The sequence below is a fragment of the Benincasa hispida genome, chromosome 2 (genome assembly GCF_027475165.1).
Source record: "Benincasa hispida cultivar pf3 chromosome 2, pf3_genome.v1.1, whole genome shotgun sequence".
Classification (NCBI taxonomy): domain Eukaryota; kingdom Viridiplantae; phylum Streptophyta; class Magnoliopsida; order Cucurbitales; family Cucurbitaceae; genus Benincasa; species Benincasa hispida.
In genome coordinates, this window is record NC_143479.1 from 45,567,118 (window position 1) to 45,577,272 (window position 10,155).

The window sequence follows — 10,155 nt, forward strand, 5'->3', positions numbered from 1 at the left end:
CTCGATTCCCACCTTTTTGTAAGTTTTACGTTTTTACTCTTTTATTATTTTTTTAACTTTTCCATCTTTCAAGTTTCAAGCTTCGACTTTCCTATGCTCTTCATATTTTTCAGTTTTTCTTTGAAGTTTTGGTTTATCATTCTTTTCATTTTCAAAAGTTCCAAACTATTAAGTTTCACGATTCAATTTTTATAAAGTTTTTCATATATTATTCAGTTTTGCTTTGAATTTTTGGTTAACTCTTCTGTGCATTTTCAAAAGTTCCAACCTTTTTAAGTTTAAAGATTCGATTTTTAAGTTTTTAATATATTTTTCAGTTTTGGTTTACTTTGAAATTTGTTTTATATCCTTATTTGCATTTTCAAAAGTTTCAAACTTTTTAAGTTTAAAGATTCAGTTTTTTAAAAAAAGTTTTTCATATATTTTTTCAGTTTTGATTTTCTTTGAAATAAAAGTATATATTATGATTTATTTCTAGGAGAAATATGGAAGAGGAAAAGGAAAAAGCTACCAATACAATGGAGAAGATAGATGAGGTCACTGGACAACTGTCAAGAACATCCTCAAGTATCTTCGGAGGACGAGGGACTACATGCTTGTGTATGGTTCTAAGGATTTGATCCTTACAGGATACACTGACTCTGATTTTTAGACTGATAGGGATTCTAGGAAATCCACTTCAGGATCAATGTTCACTCTTAACGGAGGGGCTATAGTATGGCGAAGCACCAAGCAGGGGTGCATCGCGGACTCCACCATGGAGGTCGAGTATGTAGCGGCTTGTGAAGCTGCTAAGGAGGCCATTTGGCTCTGGAAATTCCTGACTGATCTGGAAGTTGTTCCAAATATGTCTAGATTTATCACCCTTTATTGTGATAATAGTGGTGATGTGGTGAATTCCCAAGAGCCTCGGAGTCATTAACGCGACAAGTAAATTTAGTGGAAATACCATCTCATTCGAGAGATTGTGCATCTAGGGACGTGATTAACACAAAGATAGCTTCGGAGCACAACGTTGTTGATCCGTTTATGAAGACTCTCATGGCTACAGTGTTTGAGGGTCACCTGGAGAGTATGGGTCTATGGAACAGACCACAGGTGGACACTTGTATGAACAAATATTTTTGTGATTTATAATATATGATATTTTATTCACATTGTCTATGAAATATTTGATATTTTAGTTGCATTAACCACAAACCAATAAACTAAGATCTATGGTTATCATTGTAACTTAAACATGTATATGGAGACATACAAGTAGATCATGTTTTAAGTGATAACTTAAATGGTCTGTAGTATATGGATAAGGCTGGATACCTTATCCTGATGACACTATGAGTATGGCTCACTTTGTAGGTGTTACAAATGTTGCAAAGTGCTACAAATGATCTGATCCTGACCATTCATGTATTAGACATGCGAGCGGGGATATTCTATACAAAGAATTTGTATAAGACCGAACTACGAAATGTTTAGTCTCGTTCTATAACGCCGTTCAAAATTGAGACTTTCATTTCTCTAGGATGACCATAGGTAACATGACCTTAATCCTGAGTGAGTTGTGAACTCCTGCTTATGAGGGTGGTTCTTTGATTTGCATAGGTGAAAGTGGCTAGATCGCCAACTCGACAAGCCTACCATTTTAGGGATTCGTCTGATTGGGGAACTGGGAACTTAGCTACACAAGACAGTATTCACTCCTTCCCCGAAGCAGGGGTAAGTAGATAAATTGCTCCCTTAAGAGCCGATTCTGGGGCTCTAACAATGTGGCCCACACCCTCTATTGGCCCGAGAGGGGTTCAATCATAGTGGGAATATGATCTATTGTTCATTATAGGGATCAATGGTACTTAATGAGTTAGATGTAACTATAGGGGCAAAACGGTAATTTGGTCTAGTTGTACTTACGAACGATTTTTGAAGGGTCATCGCTATTGATTGGTTATATCCAATGGACACATAAATATATCTATAGTGCGAATAGTGAAGTTGTCGGTCTTTAGTGGAGTGCTCATAGTTAACGAATGATGGATAATGTGATTAAAGAGTTTAGTCAGTTATTCACGTACTGTTGGAGCTTCAAGCTATAGGTCTATAAGGTCCCCTTGTTAGCTTAAAGATTTAAGTTGAGAATTAGTTTTTGGGTTAATTTGAAATATTCAAATGAATAAGAGGGAATTTGATTATATATGATATAATTAAATGAATTCAATTATATATGATATAATTGATACAATGTATTTGATACATTATTATTTAATTAAAGGAATTAATATTTGAATATTATTCAAATATATTTTCTATGAATAAGATTCGTGGTTATTAAATTTAATATAAATATGATTTATATTAAATGCCACAAAATAAAGAAAAAGAACTATGGTTTATATATTGTATATGATACAATATTAAAACTATAGGTTATAAATATAATATGATAAGTTAGTTATCATATTTATGAAGGAACTCTTAAACAAGAGTACCTCTGAGCGGAAGCGGATCTTTCCAATTCATTGTGATAGAATTTCCATATATACATTCACATATATAGATATGCATTAGCACTACTAAATTACCGGCATGCTTAAAGAAAAGAACACAGAGAACAAGACACTTACCAGTTGAAGACTCTCTTCTCGAAAACACTCGTTCTCACACGAATGGACTCCTTGCGCTCTCACTCGAACATCAAGCTATCGTTCAGTAACACCCCGGTCGTCTACCATGAACGAACACCACACGAACAGCAGGAAGATGGGGACGACACCACCACTCGGAGCCCTTAGCATTCTCGAAGTGAGAATCCAAAATGGGGGCTTTGTTCGGATTTGGTAAAGGTGAGGAGGAAAAGAAATCTTGTACAACGATCAAGCAAGTGGAAGAAGTCAACGACTATCAGATAGTCAAGATGCTTGATCGTTTAGGCGAGTTACACGATCGTGTAAAGAAAAGCTAAGGGATCGTCTATATGATCGTTTAGAAAAGCTCGGGTGCTAAGCGGTCATTTAGAAAAATGTAAGTGATCGTTTAGAGAAGCGCACGCACAGGTGAGCGATTGTTTAACAAACATGAGCTTATTGTATATGCTCTCAATTACTAAGCGATGGAATGCAAAACTCACTATGAACAATTATGTGTGTCTTTTCGATCTCTTTGCAAAATGAAAACAATTTTCATTTTATTCTTCAGTTACGAAAACCGAATTGAACTTCCATTAACGCATGGTTACAGAGAAAACTTCAGGCAATTATCTCATAATAGTCCAATTAATAAAATAATAAATATAATCACATAATATTCATAACCTATAGTTTAATATCATATATATCAACTATAGTGTTTTCTTCTCTACCTTAATATAAATCATATTTATATCCAATTTTCTCCAAATTAATATATCTCATACATTTAGTCAATCATATCATATATAATTAACCAGTTTAATTATATCATATATAATCAAACTCCCTCTTGTCAATTTTGAACATTTCAAACTGACCCAAAAACTGATTCCCAACTTAAATCTAAGCTACCAAGGGGACCTTATGGACCTATAGCTCGAAGCTCCAACGATACGTGAATAGCTAACTAAACTTTTTAGCCACGATATCCACCATCCGTTAACTGCTAGGCATTCCACTAAAGATCGACAGCTGAACTCTCCTTACCACATATATATTCTATGTCCATCAGATATAACCAATCATGAGTACAATAACCCTTCACAGATACTCGTAAGTACAGTTGGGTCAATTTACCGTTTTACCCCTGTAGTTACATATTACTCCTTAAGTACCATTGATCCTTTTAATGAACAATACAACATAGTCCTACTATGTGTGAACACCTCTCGGGCCATGAGAAGGTGTGTGGTGCCACATCGTTCAAGCCCTGGGATTAGCCCTTAAGGGAGCAATCTATCTACTTACCCCTACTTTGAGGAATGATTGAATTCCATCTTGTGTAGCTGAGTTCCCAACTCCCAAATCAGACGAATCCCCAAAGTGGTAGGTTTGAGTCATTGATCTGGCCACTCACACCCATGCAAATCAAAGGACCGCCCTTAATGGCTGGAGTTCCCAACTCACTTAGGATTGAGGTCATGTTACTTATGGTCATCCTAGTGAAGTGAAGTCTCTGTCATGAACGACATTATATAACGAGACATTAACACTTCGTGGTAAGGTCTTATAAAAACTCTTTGTATAGGACACCCCTGCTTGCACGTCCCCACATGAATGATCAGGATTAGACCATCTGTAGCAAGTCACAACACTTGTAACTATTCCACAAAGCGGACCGCATCCGTAGCATTACCAGGATAAAGTTTCTATCTATATCCATATACTACAGACTTTTTTGATTATCACTTAAGACATGATCCACTTGTATGTCACTACATACTTACTTAATTTACACAATGATAACCAGGGATTTTAGTTTATTGGTTTGTGGTAAAGAAAATAAAAGATCCAATGTGCAAAGTCAAGAAGTGAAGTAAATATCATATATTCTACATCACAAGCGTTCGTACAAAATGTGTTTACAAACTACAGGACACGAGACTTTAGGGCATCATCTCCAACAATTTATTTATATTTATTAATTATTTGATAATTAAATTTTTTTTCTCAATAACAGCTTTATGGAAAATTGTATAAATAAAATTGTTTTAATTATTCCAAAGCTATGTAACAAGAGAGCCTTACGATATTAGTTATCGAGTAAGAAAATCTTACTATACGATCACTTAAGAGCCTAGACGATCGAGTAGTTTGTTTATGCGATAGACTTCCTCATCTACGCGATAGTGATATTCATTTACTCTCTCATCTTCCTTCTCCACATTAAACCTTCCCTCAAACCAGAATAAGCTAGAGCCCACCACTCTTGGATTCTCGCACCGAGAATACCAAGGTAACCTAGTGGTAGTGTTCGATTACTGCTTCTTATTGTTCGAGGGTGTTCGAGTTGTTCGCTGTGTTCATGAACAAAATTTGATCAAGGGATTTTCTTGAAGAAGGGTTATTCAAAGGTACAATCTCTTATCCATCGTTTTTATTTTTAGAAGCATGTTGTAATTTAAGTTTTGTGAATAATTTGTTCTATATGACTATAAATGCATGCATTCATTCACAATGGGGTTTGGACGATCCGCTTCCGCTCAAAGGTCCTCTATAATTAGAGTTCCTTCAGTATTTACATGAGCAATATGGTTCATATTGTTTGTAACACTCACATCTCATATAACAATTACAAAGTGGGTCGTATCCGTAGTGTTACTAGGATAAAACACCCAACCTTCATCCATTTATTGCAGACCTTTTAGGTTATTACTTAAACATGAACCACCTATATGTCAACCACATACTGTTCAAGTGACATCATATAACCTTGGATATTAGTTTATTCGATTGAATTAATGTTGTCTAAATGTCAAAGAAAATACCTCTGATTTTATTATATAAATAGTTTGTGTTAACAAAACTACAAACCACGAGATACACTAGATTTAGGACATCAATCCCAATAGCAATCACCCATTCGGAGGGCTGTTTCAGGGGGATTGAAACACCGTGGACTTCATAAATGAAGGTCTGTTATTAGCAATTGTCTTCCAATTCAGGAGCTTGTTTGGTACTGATCTTTGGGATCTAAAAATAGAGGGTTACACTTACAAAATTTATTAAGTGCTAGTAAGTTCTTTACCGAAAACAGTAACTAAATGACTGTAGGAATAAAGAGCTATTTTGGAGTTAGTGTTTAGTTAAGAATGTCTTGCTTCAATGAAGGAGTATTTGACTACCTCTCGGTAGTATCTATTCTAACTCACCGTTGTAAATAAATAATGAAATTTGGGTACATTATTCATTTTTCTAAAATTTGATTGGATCTAAAAGAAATTTACTGATGGAATTAGTTTATAGATCAACATGTAGAACTCTTCTACACAAATATTTGCTTCAAGTTTGTTTAACAGTTTTAAATTTTCAACATGAAAATCAAATTCAAATGCAATACTTGCAAATGATGATTAAAAGTTTGTTTTAAATAGGAATTTTCTCTTAACTTCCAGCTCATATGCAAACAAAAAAGTTTGGATTGCTTATGACAGATGGATTAAGGCAAATGATAAGGCCCACCATATATAAGCAAGCATATTTGATATATTATCTAAGAAGTACGATAGCATGGATTCGATGCAGACATTGTTTGGACAATCTGTCAAGCACGACACTCTCAATAATCTTTATAACTTTGACATACATGATAGATCCTCTATTAACGAACATGTTTTAGATATGCTGGAAGTAATAAATAGGAATGTCATATATGAGGAAGCTGAAAAAGCACAACAAAGTAAATATGATTTACTCGTTGTTGAGACGTGTTTAGTTGAAAATGATAAATTAACCTAGATATTAGATTCAAGGGTTGCTAATTATATTTGCGCTTTTGCTCAGGAAACAAATTATTGGAGACAGCTTACAAAAAGGTGATACAACGTTTAAAATGGGGATCGGTGATGTTGTCTCAACTAAAGAAGTGGGAGATATGAAGTTGTTTGTTAAAGATAGATTCATTTTTCTTGCAAATATATTTTATGTTCCTGCTATGAGAGGAATTTAATATCTATCTCATGTTTGCTAGAACAAAAGTATAAAGTTTATTTGAAGTTAATGAAGTGTTCATTATTTCAAACAAAATTAAAATATGTTCTGTAAAACTAGAATACAACTTATATGTGTTAAAACTAATTGATTGGTTTAGAGTTGACAAAAGTTATTTTGAATATAAGGATGTTTCAAATAGATGAAACTCAAAATAAGAGGCGTAAAATTTCTCCAAATGCCTATCTTTGGCACTTAAGACTTTGCCACATAAATTTCAATAGGATTGGGAGATTGGTTTAGAGTCGACTCCTAAATTAGTTAGAAGACAACTCTCTACCACCGTGTGAGTCTTGTCTTGAGGGTAAGATGACCAAAAAATCTTTTACAAAAAAAGGTCTTAGAGCTAAAGAACTTTAGAGCTCGTGCGTTCAGACCTTTATGGTCTGATGAATGTCAAGGCACAGGGAGGGTGATAACTTATAGAAATAAAAGTTATTGTTCTCTCAAAGTTGGAATAGTTAGGATCTTTAGTGATGTCAATGCACTCATTATGAAGGAAAACACATGAAACTCCATACATGTAGTAAATTCATATAAAATATCCTTTTAAGTAAAAAGTTGCTTCATTAACGCAATTTAACGCAAGAATCAAAGAAATTTACTAAGTGTTGTAGTCAAGGCCAACACAGGGGATACGTAAGGGGTTTGCATCTAAGCATGTCTGAGAATGGTCTGATGAATGTCAAGGCACAAGGAGGCTCGTGCATTTCATATCAAATCACCACTTGCAGGCATGGACATCTGACTGTCGGCGACTAAGCAATTCAGATGTGGCACACGACTGTCCTAAGGTATGGAAATTAATGCAGTCAAATCACCAAGTTATTGAGATTTGCCTATAAAAGGAGAAGTCACCTGCAGAATCAAGAGTTAAACATTTTGAGCTTAGACAGTTAAAATTTTCATAAGAACCAGTAGTTAGAACTTTTTTTCGCTTGCAAGAACTAGGAGGGAAGACCACAACTCCATTTTTGATCAAGAGGTGCTGCCAGAGAGAAGCTCGAGAGAGATATCTTTTTCAACTCCTATACCAAGTTGGTTATAGCAAGCATTAAAAACAAGCCAAAGAGGACAAGAGATTGAACTCTGCGGCTTGACTTCTTCCTTTTTACCTTTCATTTCCATTCACCATTTTACTTCATTGAGCTGAGATTATTTGTATAAGTATTTGTTATCTTTAATTCAATCTTATCTTTGAACATTCATCACTTCTCCATCTGTTTACTCTCAAAATTGTTTGTGTTTTTGAACTTTCTGACTTGATGAGAGCATGAAATCTATAGCTTAAGTCTTCCTGATCAGTTGATTAAAGTGATAAAGTAGTTATGTCACTCGAGAGACCAGTTTAACTATTGAACGCGTTAAGTCAGGGCATGAAGTAATTTTAGAGATAGAATTTATCATGTCTTTTGTCTATTCTTTGTAACCAACACATGCACCCTAGAGATAGAATTACGCATTTGCATCAAGAGATGTTGAACTTAGCATGAACTAAATAAAAGAATTTCTAACGCATAGCACACACATTTAGATTGTAAACAAACATTTGCACCATCTTCATTGTGCTATATAAACTTGCTATTCCTGCTAGAAAATCAATGCATACCACTTACACTTAAAACCATTCATCCATAAATCCCTTTCTCCCTCTGAACTTCTCTATTTTCTTGCATGTGTGCCATTAGTTTAGTATAAATAACCAACACTTCTCAGTTAATTAGGAAACCTCTGCATTAGATTTGAAAACAAACCCTGCTAGTACATTCTAGATCCTTGTGTTCGACCTTGGACTTACCAGGAAACTTAGGTTAGATTTATACTTGGGTCTAACTTAACAGAACTTGTACACATTAACAAGGTGTGCACGCATCTATCACTAACAAAACGCCTAATTTTCATACTAAGAGATAGATTAATTCTTCATCCATCTTCATTTATCATAATCATTCATCACCATTCTTCTTCTGTTGGGGGTGATGCCCTAAATCTTGTGGTTCTGTAGTTTGTAATTGTAATGTATAAACAATTTATTTATTTAATAAAATATGAGGTGTTTTTCGACATTTAGTAGCATTAACCCACAAAACCAATAAACTAACATTTGATGTTATCTTTTGTAGCTTAAACATATATGTAGAAACATACAAGTGAAACATGTTTAAGTGATAACCTAAATGGTCTGTGGTAGATAGATAAGACTAAGTACCTCATTGTATTGTATTGGATACAATATTAAAACTATAGGTTATGTGTTATATATGATATAACATATAGTTATATAGACATGTAATAAGTTAGTTATTTTACACACACACATACACACACATATAATTATTTAAATTAAATTAGTTTTAATTAAAATTTATTTTCATTTTTGAAATTAAAGGGAGGGAAATAACTCCCCCCCCACCCCCACCCAATTTTTCTCAGGGGAACGTGTGTGGTGGGGAGATTTTTATGAGATCTTCTTCTTCAATGAGTTTAGGGTTCAAAAGGGTATTTGTGCGATTGATGTTGTGTTAGAAAAGGAGAGGAAATAAATATGCAACTTATGTTATGCGTTGATCTCCATGGGTCGAAGGTCATATGTTTGGACTAGAAAAATATACAATATGCGTTTAAGCATATGCGCGTTGACCATGCGTTCCCATCACAAGTTTTCTTACTTTCTCGTCAAGTATAACGAGAACGCAAGTTTTTCGGGGTGATCCGAGGTCGAACTCAGGGACTTGTAACTAAATAGTGTTTGTGAAGTAATGCGTTTGAGGCGATGAATAAAAGTAAAAAGGCAGAAGTTAATGGATTGTGCGCTACTTCTACTCCTAACTAAACAAATTGAGCAATGGAAGTTTAACTATGAGAATTGATAGAGATGAAACAGTCGTTAACGCATAATAATGTTCAATATGTTAGGTCACCCGAGTAAACCCAGCTCGTCACACTAACGCATTGCGCAGCTCTCGGTGGTTGGCCGCATGCTTATATCTCTATAATGCATGGTTGCGTCGAGCATAAGATCGTGCCTATCTTTAGGAACAATGCACACTTCGCTTTAGTATGTTCCACTACTCACCCTCTTAGGTTGTTAGTTACGGCTAATCAGCTCATAGACAAGCTTTGTAACAGCCCATAGATAAGTGTTGCTACAGACTCACACCAAACGAAGAGGACTAACTCACTATACTCGCACAACGCACACCTCTCGGTGGGTTGCTACATGCATCCTATCTCTAGGCTACACGATTGAGTATGCGATCGTCTTTGATAACTAAACGATGAAGATAAATGATGAAGAAGATGAAGAAGATGAAGAAGATGGAACTGAAGGAATTAAGATATGCATTGATTACAAAATGTATTAACATCTTAAGCCAAAATGTAATACAATACAGAGACAAGAGGAGAAATGGAAGGCTAAATGAAAACAATCTCTTGCTTTTCATCTGAAATGCGTCAAGGCTATTGGTGGCACCATGGA